The following is a 13,951-nucleotide window of genomic DNA, read 5'->3' as shown; positions in this document are numbered from 1 at the left end:
TTAGGTATATGTTAGATATCTTAACTATAGTCCCTATGTCTTCTTTTCCAAATATATTTAATTCCAAATACTTGTTCATTTCTTTTTTTTATAAAGTTAAGATTTTTAAATTAATTTATTTATTCATTTATTTAATTTTTGGCTGCATTGGGTCTTCACTGCTGCACGTGGGCTTTCTCTAGTTGCAGTGAGCAGGGGCTACTCTTTGTTGCGGGGCACAGGCTTCTCATTGTGGTGGCTCCTCTTGTTGTGGAGCACAGACTCTAGGCGTGTGGGCTTCAGTAGTTGTGGCACATGGACTTCAGTAGTTGTGGCTCGTGGGCTCTAGAGCGCAGGCTCAGTAGTTGTGGCACATGGGCTTAGTTGCTCTGCAGCATGTGGGATCCTCCCAGACCAAGGCTCGAACCCATGTCCCCTGCACTGGCAGGCAGATTCTCAACCACTGTGCCACCAGGGAAGCCCTGTTCATTTCTTAAAAAGAATTTATAGCTTAAAACTTGCAGATCACTATTAGTTTTATTAATAAGTATTTCTAAATATTTTGACTAAGAACATTTTAATCACAAAAACAGCATATGTTACTGCAAGTCCAGTTAAAATCTTGCTCAGTGGAACCAACAGCAGCGATAGCTAGACCCTTATCATAAACATATTTGGCGCACACTTTTTGAACTGTCTCAGCATCTAGAGCATCAATTCCTGCTTCCAAGTTAGGGATGGGAATGCTTCTATTATAACATAACTTTTGCCTACCAATATCTTCACCATGGAGTTGAACCTCAGAGTTGCAAAAACATGTTTTGTTTCTAGAAGAATTTTTGTGCTGCTTTACTTTCAGTGACACTTATACAGAGTCACATGTATTCTTTTTGAACAACATGTAGCATGCCTGCAGCAATGTCTGGTTTACAACTCATATAGAGTCCCCACAATCCTGTATCTCTGTAGCAAGTGTTGAAAGACTGGAAGCTATGGCAGAGGTTGCCACATCAGATGAGACAGGCTGGCTTACTAATTAAATTCATTCCTCCTCTGAAATGGCAATCCTAGTTGCCAGTCAGTGTGTTTGCAACTATGAGAGAGATTGTATCAGGATGTTCCCAACCAACAGCTGCAACAGCTCTTGCAAGGTGTGTCAAAGGCATCTTGTAATTCCTCAAACAAATCTCACTTTCTGTGAATTTGCAGGGAGCCAGAGTTGTTCTTTTTCCTTTGTGTGTGGAAAAAAAAAAAAGTCATCAAAAGGAAACTTTGTTAACTTAAGCTATTCACTATAGGAGATTCCTCCAGCCATAGCAAGGACTATTCTTGACCTCTTATAATGTGTGGTTATATAGTCCACTAAGTCTTTATGACTTATAGATTTGATATTTTCACCTGGTCCCCACATTGTCAATCCAAGTGCAGTATTTGATAAACTATGACATTAAGATAATAAAAAGACAACTTCTTGTAAATTAGCTTTGATTTCGTGTATCTCTCTAAGGATTATTCTATACTTGTGCTCAGTCTCTGCTTCTGCCAATGTACTGTTTTGTGTTATATCAGCAAGAACGCGTACAGCTCTTGGCAAATCTTTAGAGAATTCTTTGGCATAATACATGATCTGCTTTCTGGAGGTATAGGTGTTGAAATGAGCACCCATGTTTTCATTTTCAAGTTCCAGATCTAATTTGAATCTCTTTTTGGTGAAGTTCATATGTTCCAGAGAATGAGCTGTTCCGTTATTCTTAATTTCATGTCAAATTCCAACATCAATCCAGAGACTCACTGTACATATTGACAATCCAGAGTTTTCAGAGGCCACTCTGAGTTCATTTTCCAAACATGTTACTCATGTTTCAAGAACATTCAGAGCAACTTGTATAGTGGCCTGTGCATTTCTCAATCTGTTGTCTCCAAATTATAATGACAACCCAGTGGCCCCTCTGATCAGGAGCCTTTCAGTGAAACCGCAGAGCTTCTCAGTGAAACCCCAGAGCCACTGCCATACCATGGGCAACAGCATGGCTTGGACCTCCACTGCTACCATCTCTTCTCAATGTCTTTTAACTTCTGTTTTATTTTTTCAATATCTTTTTCCCTCTGCTGAATATTGAGTAATGCTTCAGTTTTGTCTTCCAGTTCATTAATATTCTCTTCCATTGTATCTAATGCTGTACCTATACACTTAGTTTCTAGTTTCATTTATTATGTGGTTTTTTTTTTCACCCGCAAGTTCTATTTGGTTTTTTTTTTTTAAAATCCACCTGACCATATTTCAAAGTATCTAGTACCTTGTTATACTTCAAATAATCTCTTTCTTTTATTGAGTATCAAAACTACTTATTTTATATTTCTTAATTGATAATTCCAATATCATCCATTTTTGTGGCTATAATCTTACTATTTATTTCTGCTTATTCTCCCTCAAATGACTTGTTTCCTCTTGTGTTTTATAATTTTTATATTTCAGGTGAGTTTATAATTACCTGAGGGAACTATTTGAAGCCTTGATTTAAGGAATATTTATCCAGGAAGTCATTATGAATCTTGAATCACTTTAAATTAAATTCCAAAGTTGAGTATTTAGGGACCGCTTAGGTAGTGTGAATTCTAGATTTTGGCTCTAAACCCTCATGAGGATCACTTGTAAATAGCAACTTTCAAGATAGACTCTACCCAGAGTCAATGTTGAGATAAGAAAGTTTCTTTACTATTTTCCTTTGTGGGATAGATTTTCCTCTTTTGGTTTACCTTTGCATTAAAAATGTCAGCTTCTGTGTCCTGAACTATTTAGGGATCTTGTGTCCTGAACTATTTAGGGATCTTTTTATGTCTTAATCTGGTTTAAGTCCTAGGCGTTGTATCCCCAACCCTGCTTGAGGCCCATCAAAATAAAGGGTCTACGCCACCAGTGGTAAGTTAATGACCACAGGGCCCCATTGCTTCAGGGTGGTTACCTCTGAAGATTTGTGCTTTCTTGTATTTTTATCCTCTGATGATTTCCATCATTTTCCTGACAGCTCAGGTAAGCATTTTAACATCTTTTATCTACACGTTTTTAGGTGTTGTAAGCCAAGGAAGTTCCTCATGGTATTTATTCTGTAATATTGTGAGAAGTGGAAGTTTGGGCACTATTCTTAAATACTCTAATTTACAAGCTCTATTGTAAGATAAGCTGAATTGAGGAACAGATATAGTCCTCATCACTCCCCCTCACCCACCGCCAGATAAAAGTCCTCTGAACCCCTCAGACTCAAACACTTGAGCTATTAGGGCCAAGTTATCATTTTACCCCCATTATAGCATGGCTGCTGCCCCAGTGAAACACTGGTTAACTTCTTCCAGTAGAAGACAAACTGAACATAAAGTGAGAAGGGACAGTGTCTGGTTCCTGGATAGGTACCCAGCATGATGTACTTACTTTGAGCTTCACAACAACCTAATGAAATGAGTGACATTGCTTTCATTTTATAAGTAAGAACACTGAACCTCAGTGATGTTAAGTAATTCATCTGAAGGCTACAGAAGGAGCCAAGATGTTCTGAAAGATCAGCCAAGCACATCCTCCTAAAGCAGGCCTTCAGAGGACCTCCGGGTTAACCATTTCCTTACTCATCCAACCATTTGTGAATCCATTCAAGAAACCTTTCTTGATAACTTACCATGTGTATGACACTGTGCTAGACACTGACCTACAAAAATGAATAAGACAAAGAGCTTACATTCTCATATGGGAAGACACAGAAGCAATTATATTATAGTGCAGTAAGTTAAATGCTAGGAGTTATGAGAACATTGGGAAGGGCATCACCCCTGAAACCAGCTCATGTATAGTTTGGGGGTGGAAAGAGGGAAGTTGGTTGCTGACTAAAATGAGTAGTGAAGTAGAGGTAGGCACATCAGTAACAAGTGAAGGAGCAGTCTTTCTTCTTTCAGGAGCTGACTGTTCTTTTTTCTAAAAAGAGGGACATTAGAACTCAAAATGATTGTCTTGAAGAAGGGTTTATTCTCTCCAGTTACCAAGAGCTAAAACTGTTGCAGTACAGGATCAGCTTACTTGCTGGTTGGGACAGATCAGTGATGGCTTCGTTAGTTATCCATCTTGTGGTCTTTTCTAAAATTGAAACATCACACAGGGAAAGACTTGTCTGGTACAATTGCTTATAATTGCACTTTTCTCTCGATTACACAGGTCGTTATATCAGGCGCTCTCATCCAATTTTCTCAGACCCCATCTCCCTACTGGCCAACAAAGGTTCCATGCTGGGTCTTGCAAAATTAAGCTATAAGCTTTTCTTCCACCAAAGATTCGAATCCAAGCACAGACGTCAGAGTTAATCCCATTACCCCCTAGAAAAGTAGATTTGTCTTGCTGCCTTTTTTTAATGGTGAGGAATTTTCCTCTACTCAGCAACTCTCTTCACTTTGTTGGTTACACCTACTTGGGTTTACCTTTGTCTGACCCAACATGATGGACAGACCTTTCTGTGTCCTGTGTTTATTTCTAGGGCTTAAAATGTGGGTCATAGACACCGCTAGAGACTAACTATCCACTGGGAATCTTTATCCCACTCTACCTGTTTGTTCTGAAAACAAAACTGTTATCAGTGACTCTGGAAAACTGAACCTGGAGCTTTGAGGATGTTGTAGTGGTTACTTGATATTACAGCTAAACTGAGTATTCACAGTGGTGTTAATTGGGGTCATCTTCCAACATGCTTTTGAGGTCTGTGATTGCTACCCCTATAACCAAAGTCTCTTAAAGGCTGCATACTTATCAGTAGTTCAAACTGACCCTTGGTCTTTTAGATGAGTCACTTACCATCATACTTGGACATTTAATTCGTTATTGGGGTCTTTCCTAACTAAGCTTTTCTTGAGTGATCTATAGTGAGTCCCCTATATCCATAATTCTTGGCAGTACAGTTTGGACAGGACAGAAGGACGTGTTTCAAATCCTGACTATAACACTTTTTAAAAGGGGGACCTTGGGCAAGTTACTCCATTCGTTTCTTCATCTGCAAAATTGGGACAGTAATGTTCATCTCAAAGATTTGGTGTGAGGACTACGAGAAACAATGTATGTAAGACATGTAGCATAGGACATGACTTAGAGTAAGCACCCAGCACGTAGTAGCTGTTCTGATTTCCTTACTAATAAGGGCATCGTGCTCACAGTTCTACCAAGAAGGGGTGGGGTTGCCGACTTACTGCCAGGAAGAGGGAGACTACAGATTTACATTCAAGATTGTATGAAGAGCAAGAACGACCAGTCACACTGGAGATTGGTAGACAGATTTTGTACACTCATCTCTGCCCAGTCTTTGGCAAACATTTTACAATATTGCAAGAAATGTGAAACAGAGGGGAGGACAGGCAGAAAGTGAGGTAGATTGAAATTATGCAATTGTTATACATCCCCGGTCCTCTCTGTTGCCACAGCTCCGGTCCATCGTTCCCATTACGTACAGGTCTGTGCTGCCTGTAGCTCCTTGTTGCTTCTCACTCAGGATTCATGAGATCCCTTCGTCCTGGGTGCTAAGAATTGGGTCTTACGGCACCAAGGGGAGCTGTGTTCGGTGTGGTAGTGAAGAAGACATACCAAAGTGACTGTAAGAAGAGCCCAGCTACAACAGTGTGCCGGATGCTTTGCTGGGAGCCTAGGAAACCATGACCATGACCATCTCTGTCCTCAGTTTGTGTACTACAGTCTAGTGGATGAGACCGACAGGCACACAAAAAATGCCACTGTAGAGCAGTGAGTGCCATGCAGGTTTCAGCGTAGGGTTCTAGAAACCACAGCTAACTCTCCTGGAGGTCAGAGGTAGGGATATATATATACACTCATTTAATATGTATACTATATGTGTGTGTATACTACACACACACACACTCATTTAATCCTTGAAGAAATCATGTGAAGGAAATATGATGATGTCCATTTTTTTTTCAAATGAGAACATTGGGAGGCAAAGGTGTAAAGCAATTTGTCCAAGATCACCAGCTAGTGTGTAGCAGAGAATTCAAGGCAGGTCTGACTCAAAAGTCCATGAGTTTCCTCTTGTATTTTATAAAATTTTTTTCTGAATATGAAATGTTTATGTAGAAAAACCCAAATAATACAAAAAACAAAGATGCATCCTCCTATATTCTTACATCTTAACTCACTATTAACATTTTATGGTTTGCACCCTGTCTTTATCTTCTGCAGTTTTAAATACATATTTATAAGATTGGCTCATATATATGCATGTATATATTTTTCCAGCTTAATTGGGGTGTAATTGATATATAACGTTGTATAAGTTTAAGGTGTACAATGTGATGATTTGATGCACATATATATTGAAATGATTACCACAATAAGATTAGTTAACACATCTATCATCTCACATAATGACCTTTTTCGTGGTGAAAATATTTAAGCTCTACTTTCTTAGGCACTTTCAAGTATACCATATAGTGCTGTTAACTGTAGTCATGCTGTGATTACATCCCCAGAACGTATTCATCCTGTAACTGGAAGTTTGTCTCCTTTGACCAGTATGTCCCCATTTCCCCCACCACCACTGGTAGTCTCCATTCTAATCTGTTTGACTTTTTAAATTCCACGTGTAAGCGATATCAAGCTATACCTGTCTTCCTTTGTCTGACTTATTTCACTTAACATGCATGCTGGGTATGATGATATCCATCACCGTTTAGATTTTTAATTTTTGGATTCCTACTAAACTGAATATTTTTCAAATGTGTAATGATCCCTTATATTTGTTAATTTCCTTATTTTGAGAGCAAGTGTTAGGTGGGCAAACTAAGTCCATGGGCCAAATCTGGTCCGTCGTCTGTTTTGGTAAATAGAATTTTATCAGGACACAGCCATACCCTTTCATTTATGTATTGCCTGTGGCTGCTTTTGTGTCCTTCTGTAGAGTTGGGTAATTGTGACAGAAACAGTATAATCTGTAACTCCTAAAAGATTTACCATCTGGATCTTTACAAAAAGGTTTGCCACCCTGCTCTAGAGAAGAGACTCCTGTATTGTCAATCTCCTAGTCCCTTTATCTTAGATTTTCAATGCTTTCCTGTATGTCTTGAATTGATTTTTTTCATGCTACTTATCCTCAGTCAGAGAGATGTATCTAGACCGGGTGTTGGTCACTAAGCGGGATGCAGGGATTTCCCGCAATTGTCCTTGCTGATCACTAGCCTTCTGGCGGAGTCTTTCTCAGGTCTACAGAAAAGTGATTGCACATTTAATTCCCAATCCTCAGGATCCAGCTGGTATTCATGTAACCTGGCTCTGGGGTTCCGAGAGAGGATTTTCTATCTCCATCCACAGTTCGTTTCTCTGATACAAATCATTAATAATATCATTGGTATTTCTATTACTTTTGAGAGGCAATACAGTTGCCCCTTGAACAATGCAGGTGTTGGGGTGCCCCCCCCCGTGCAGTTGAAAATCCACGTATAACTTTACAGTCGGCCCTCCGTAACCACAGATCGTGTAGTACTGTAGCATATTGACAGAAAAAAATCTGCATATAAGTGGCTCCGTGCAGTTCAAACCCATGTTGTTCAAGGATCAGCTGCATAATATAATTTTTAAAAGCACAGATTCTGGAATCAGATAGTCTGGTTAAAATCTCAGGTCTGTCACTTACTAACAATGTGGATTTGGGTAAATTATTTTTTCTTTGTGCCAGTTTCTCAGCGTCTGTGAAAATCATCGGGATTATGCTATTACCTTCCTCACAAGGGTTGTGAGAGAGACAGTTAGTGCTCACTAAGATATCCATGAGCTCCTTGATGTTTCCCAGGCATCTTTGCTGTGATTGGGGCCATGTGACTAGTTCCAGCCAATGGGCTGGAAGTAGAAATGTCATGTGTCATTGCCAGGCTGGGGCAGGTAGGAGCTGGTTTGCCTTTTGCATCCTCTCTCTCTCTCTCTCTACCAGGGTGCCCTTGGGTGGTATCACGAGACAGAGGGAGCCTGAATCCTTGAGTTACCAGGTGGAGGAGAGTCTCTGCCTACTCAAATCCAGCTTTGCAGGAGTAAGAAATAAACTTGTGTTATGCTAACTACGAAGATTTTGGAGTTATTTATTTCATTTTTACCACAGCATAGTTTATACTATGCTGACTAATACAGGGTTGTTCTAAACACTGATTAAAACATAGAAAGCACTTGGATTAATGCCTAGTATATTAAGTGCTGTAAAAATGTTTCCCTTTTGTCCTCTTCTTAAAAGAACCATAATTCTTAGCATGGACCATTTTTGTTTCCACTTACATCTTTATCACTCTATTTATTACTCTGCTTATGATGAACCAGCCTCATATGGATGCATTTACTACACACACACACACACACACACACACACATCATGTTGTCTTAAGGAAGTTAATAGTCTACAAGTAGGGCTAGAAACTTGGGTGTGGAGTGAAGTAAGAAAGAGTTCTCTCTCCATCTCAAAAGACAGCCACCCATGTATGAAGTTCTGTTTAGACAGACTCTGTGTCTCTGAGCAAGAGAAGGGAATCTATGTATCTTGCTACCATCTCTCAGGTTGCTAGGGCCGCTCTGTTTCATGAGGGAAAGCACAAGCAGACTACCATTTTGTTTTCTCAGTACACTTCCATTCGCCTTACAGTTAGTAGAAATTTCTCCCAGATTCTGCAGTAGGCTGTTTTTATCTTTCAGTGTTAATTATTTTCATCTTTTCCTGAGTCTCCATTGGTTCTTTCTCAAACCATCAGTTTTTGACCTCCAGTCGTGCTTCTTACATTCATTCATTCTTCTTACACAGACTATATTCCGTCTATATATTCTCAATAAAGTTATTTTCATTTCAAAGCCGTTTTCTTTGATGACTCATTAGTTGGAGGCTGGAACACAGCAGAACAGATATGATTAAGAGAGTGGCTGAAGTTCAGTAGTCTCCATCTCCCACAGTGTTCCTTATTTCAAATAGCAAGCCATCCTTTGTTTCTTCTTTGACATATCAAGTATGCATAATCTAACTTCCTTATTCTTGGAAAATGGAACTTGACTATTCATGGTCTACATCCTGAGCCCTGGTATATATTGTATTTCCATGCTGTTTTGGAGTCATAGGTTGAGGACGTGTGTATTAGCCAATTTTGGTGGAAGGATGAGTAGGGGCCAAATCATGAAGGGACTTAAGTGCCAAACTTAGGACTTTGCACCGTAGGGACTGTGGTAACTTGATACAATCTGCATTTAGGAAAGGCGATCCTGGTAGGAAACATGGAAGGAAGTAAAGAGGATGTAGCCCAAGAGCATTTGGTTTACCCTCTCACCCTTAAGGGAATAGAGAGGAAATATGGACTGTTGTTAGGAAGGTAGAACTGATGGACTTGGTGTCTGGTTGAAAAAGACAGAGGTGCAGTGATGCCAGGTTTCTGACTTGAGTCACTGTGAGTGCTGGTGTCATTTATTCATCAAAATTCAGCCCACAAGAGTAAAAGAAGATTTTTGGAGAAGAAGATAATTTCTTTTTTGCATGTGTTGTGTTTGGGATATCTTGGGAACATTCTGCTGAGGTGTCTGAAAGGCATTTGGATATATAGGCTCAGAACTCAGAGAAGGTAACTGGAGTAGAGAGGAGAGAAGCAGCTCAGGTAACCGTCACCTTTAGGGAGGTGGCTGAGAGATGTCAGTACCTCAGGTAGAGTCCTGAGGGTTGTGAATAGGCAGCAGAGACCTGAGGAAGGGCAGCAGTGTTACTGAAGGATAGCTTTAGTCTGCTGTGCCCACGACACCCTGGGGATTCCCGGAGATTCTAAAGGGGAGAGAATCTTGAGTGGAGAGAAAGTAGTATCCCGATGTTCAGCTGATGGGGACTTTGGAGCCAACAAAAGCTGACATATTAACATGATGTTATTAGCCCCGACATGCAGAATGGTTTACCCATTCATCCTTCAGGGGTTACTTTATTATTCAGTAACAGAAAGGCCTCGGACTTTCCTCTTAAAAGCGTCATCTTGGTCTTTTTCCTCTTTCATCCACACAGAGCCCATTGCCTCATATGGAGGCAGCGTGTTGTGGAAACAGCAGGGACTCTAAAAACTTTCAATTCTAGATTTAAACTTGGGGTAGAAACTTACTGGCTAGGTAACATTGGTAAAACTGCTTCGCTTCACTGAGCCTCTCTTTCCTTTCTTATAACCTCAGATATTGTTGAGATTAAATAGGTAACATAAAGACATTTGACACAGCTAGTTTTCCCTATCTTGCTTTTAATTGCTGAGTAGTACTTTTATGCTTTAATGTCAGCATCTCAGCCAAAGACTTTTCTTTCAGTAAAGAGCACCTTTGTACCAGTACCTTTCATTGAGGTCCAAGAACCTGACCCTCATTTTACTGACTGTTGGTTTTAAGCTTGCAAAGGTGTGTCTCTGACTAACTAGATAGGGTCCTCTTTCACTATGATGAAGTTCCAGAAAGCCATTCTTCAACAAAAACCATTCTCCCGGGCTTCCCTGGTTGGGAGTCCGCCTGCCGATGCAGGGGACACGGGTTCGTGCCCCGGTCCGGGAAGATCCCACATGCCGCGGAGCGGCTGGTCCCGTGAGCCATGGCCTCTGAGCCTGCGCGTCTGGAGCCTGTGCTCCGCAACGGGAGAGGCCACAACAGTGAGAGGCCTGCGTACCGCAAAAAGGTGGTACCGCGTACCACCTTTTTCTGTGACCCTTGGAAACTGCAGTCATTGTAGTTCAATCTTGTCTGACACAATTTTGTTTGTCTGAGCCCCATGAATGGGGACCGCTGCTGCTTCTGCTTCTCTGCCTGCCCATGAAGGCCTCATCTGTCTCATTCATCTCCTCGAGGTTTGTGATCTCAAATTCCTATTTTATTTACCCACTGTGGTCATTGACTGAACTTCATAGCCCATCGGTAGTCCTTGGCCTGGGGAACCATGTGGATTCCTCTAATCCTTTGTAAGTGGTATAGCCATTTTATTGGAATTTTCAAATTTCCCCCTACTATCTGAAAGCAGAGGTTCCTATGAATCCTTTCCTAAGCGAAAATGGCAAAAAGTGAAGAAGCAGTTACCTTGGGATATGTCGTGCTAACAGACGCACAAAATAAATGGAGATGAAGCACAGATGCTCACAGACACAGTTCAAAGCTATGGGGGCTTGATGCTTAGATGCTGAGTGTAGTTCCTGGGGAAGGAGCTGGGTGGTGTCACTCTCTCTGCTCAGGTGCACCCCGCCTCTATAACGGCTGCTACAAAACCAACGCTGAACTCTATTTTCACTTTTTGTCTTGTTTTGTAATAGCGAAACCTCTTCGGATTTCTTTTGGTTAGATAAAACAGGTACTAATGTGGGTCTTCCGTTAAGAGCTAGGTGGAGTAAAGTGAACTCTTGAAAAGCAGGGTTATCTGTACCTGATAAAAGGCAGGGCTCTGTCCATCAAAATATTTGTGATTATAGCTTGGTTATGGCCTCAATGGGAAAAGTAGTCTTCCAAACTTCCTGAGATGAGTTTTAGCATGTCTTATAATCTTCCGTCCAGCTTCTCTGTGTAGCTCCTTCCCTTTGTCATTGTTAGCCTGGGACCAAGGGCACTGTGTACATTTGGGAAAGCTGGCCCACAGTCCCTGACCTTGGATTACAAAGATATCTTCAAGGTGAAGCTTCCGTATTCGAGGATTTCCAAAGCAATGTGGAAGGACCATTCTCTCTTGGCCAGTCTTGTTGATTTTTCAGGAAAATGAGCCATTACCACAACCTTTCTCCTCCATACCATTGTTTGCTAACTCTTTGTCCCTTTCAAGAGTAAAATGCTCAGTGATTTATAACCTGAAGGGCCCATGTCAGGCTGTGGAGTACTTTGTCCTCTCAACTACCTTCAGGAAAATGACCCAAGATACTACCCTCATAAGGCATCTTTTCTTAGAAGTCCTCTTGTTCTAAATTACTTTAAAGTTAGTAACTTACAACTTCTGTGAACAGCATCTTAGGCTTTTAAACATACTCATGGCTTCCTTTTTTTTTTTTAATCTCTAGAGTTGCCCTTCTGTTTTCTGAAGTTACTTTAAGGATCATCTTTCAGAAGGAAAACAACCTGGCATATAAACCACTTCTGAGCCTGTTTATCCAGAGTGGAGGGTGAGGACACTAATAGGCATGAAAAACAATTTCACGGGTGTTAAGCTGTAGCTCCAGGCTTCACCTTCAAGGAATCAGTGTCTCAGGCTCTGCTATTGAACAAGAAGATGTTGATGCCAGTGTCTCTGGGGAAGACAAGAGACTAGATTGAATATTGCTGAATTTGTTTTCTGAAGAAATATTTAGAAACATCTGCCCTTCACTTTTCATCTTTTCACCTGCACACCTGATTAAACATCTATAAAAGTAATTGCAAAGTCGGATAATCACCACAATGAGGACCAGATGCAGATGTGCCTCCTGGAAAAGGGAGTGGATCGCAGTGGAAGAGTAGCACGTGGGGATGGCTAGGAAAGGGAAGACAAATAGGGCAGCCAGAGATGTGTCTCAGGAGAAGGCTGGGGAGATCATTCTGGAACCTCCCCAGTCTCTGGACTAGGCCAGAAAGGTACAGGCTGAGCCAAGAACTCATGAATGCCTCTGGTCAGTGAGTTAATCATTTAATGAATAAGGAAACTATGCACGGGCCTCCAGGTTAAAGGTTAACGGGCAGGGTTTCAAAAACAATTTCATTAAGTAGACACTAATAGATTACAACTTCTGTGTTCCCACATTAAAACAAGAAACTGGTTCAAATGAACGAATGCATACTGGATTCAAAATGATTTTTAAAAAAGTGTGAGTGAGCGGCTGAGGAAAGCTGAAATCTTAAGATAGAAATAAAAGCACCACGTAGTAAGGAGCATAGAGTAGCTATTGGGAAGTTAATTGTGTATCCATTGATCTTCCCGAAGAGACAGTGGTTCTGTAGATAGTGGTCCAGGGAGGGACTCTGTCTTCATCCTTCTGTTCCTCATAGTGGATTAATTCAATAAATAGGAGTTGAATTCAACTCAGTGTCACACTGGCATTATGGTTGTACATTGGGTATGCAGAAAAAAAATCAGTGAAATTGTTTATAGTACCAAGAATTCCCTATAATGGATTTAACTCACCTGTACCTTCAAACTGAGAAAGAAAAAAGGATACACTCATTATGTAATAAAATTAAGGTATGTGTTTTAAACACCTGGAAAGAAATCCAGCTGTCATGTTTCAACCCCCCAACATCAAATGGACTGAAGATGGATTGTTAAGAACCACTACCACCGCCGCTACGGTAACAGCAAACACAAGAGCAGACACCGTTCCAAGTATTTTACATATTAATGCACTTAATTCTCATAAAACTCTATAAGATAGGTACTCTTGTGGTCTTCATTTTACAGAGAGAGAAACTGAGACACAGAGAGGTTACATTACTTGCCCCAGGTCATACAACAAGTGAGCGGCAGAAGCTGGATTTGAATCAATGCACTTAGGCTCTAAACTCTGTGCTGTGGACCCTCACTTGACTACTCCCCTATGGGACTGTGCAACGAGCTGAAATAATGTTGGAAAAAAATACTATAAACTTACTAGATAGGGAGCATTTCATTCCACCTGTAGTATTCAGGGAAGACCTTCTAAAGGAGGCATGATGTGGGAGTTCCCTGGTGGTCTGGTGGTTAGGATTTGGTGCTTTCACTGCCATGGCCCAGGTTCAATTCCTGGTCGGGGAACTGAGATCGCACCAGCTGTGCCGTGTGGCCAAAAAATAAATAAATAAATAAAATAAAGGAGGCGTGATGTGAGTTGAAGGACAAGCTGGATTTCAGCGGGTGGGGAAGGAAAGAGGTCGTGAAGGATGAGGTAGGTGTGCATAGGTGGGTAGGGGAGATGAAGAAAGGTGTTGCAGATGACAGAAGGGAATGAGAAGGAACATAACTTCAAGGCAATTTGGGGA

General features: G+C 40.9%; 1 pseudogene across 1 annotated transcript in view; it reads right to left on the bottom strand.

The window, feature by feature from the left end:
- Window positions 1-556: 556 nt before the first annotated feature.
- Window positions 557-13,951, bottom strand: part of LOC307185492 (mitochondrial-processing peptidase subunit beta-like) — a 50,019-nt pseudogene continuing 36,624 nt past the window's right edge. Inside the window, exon 2 of the transcript in view lies at window positions 557-1,889. The product of the transcript in view is annotated as a mitochondrial-processing peptidase subunit beta-like (transcript). The remainder of the gene's footprint in view (window positions 1,890-13,951) is intronic.

Source organism: Stenella coeruleoalba, assembly GCF_951394435.1.
Source record: "Stenella coeruleoalba genome assembly, chromosome: 4".
NCBI lineage: Eukaryota > Metazoa > Chordata > Mammalia > Artiodactyla > Delphinidae > Stenella > Stenella coeruleoalba.
This window is presented reverse-complemented; position numbering and strand designations above follow the sequence as displayed.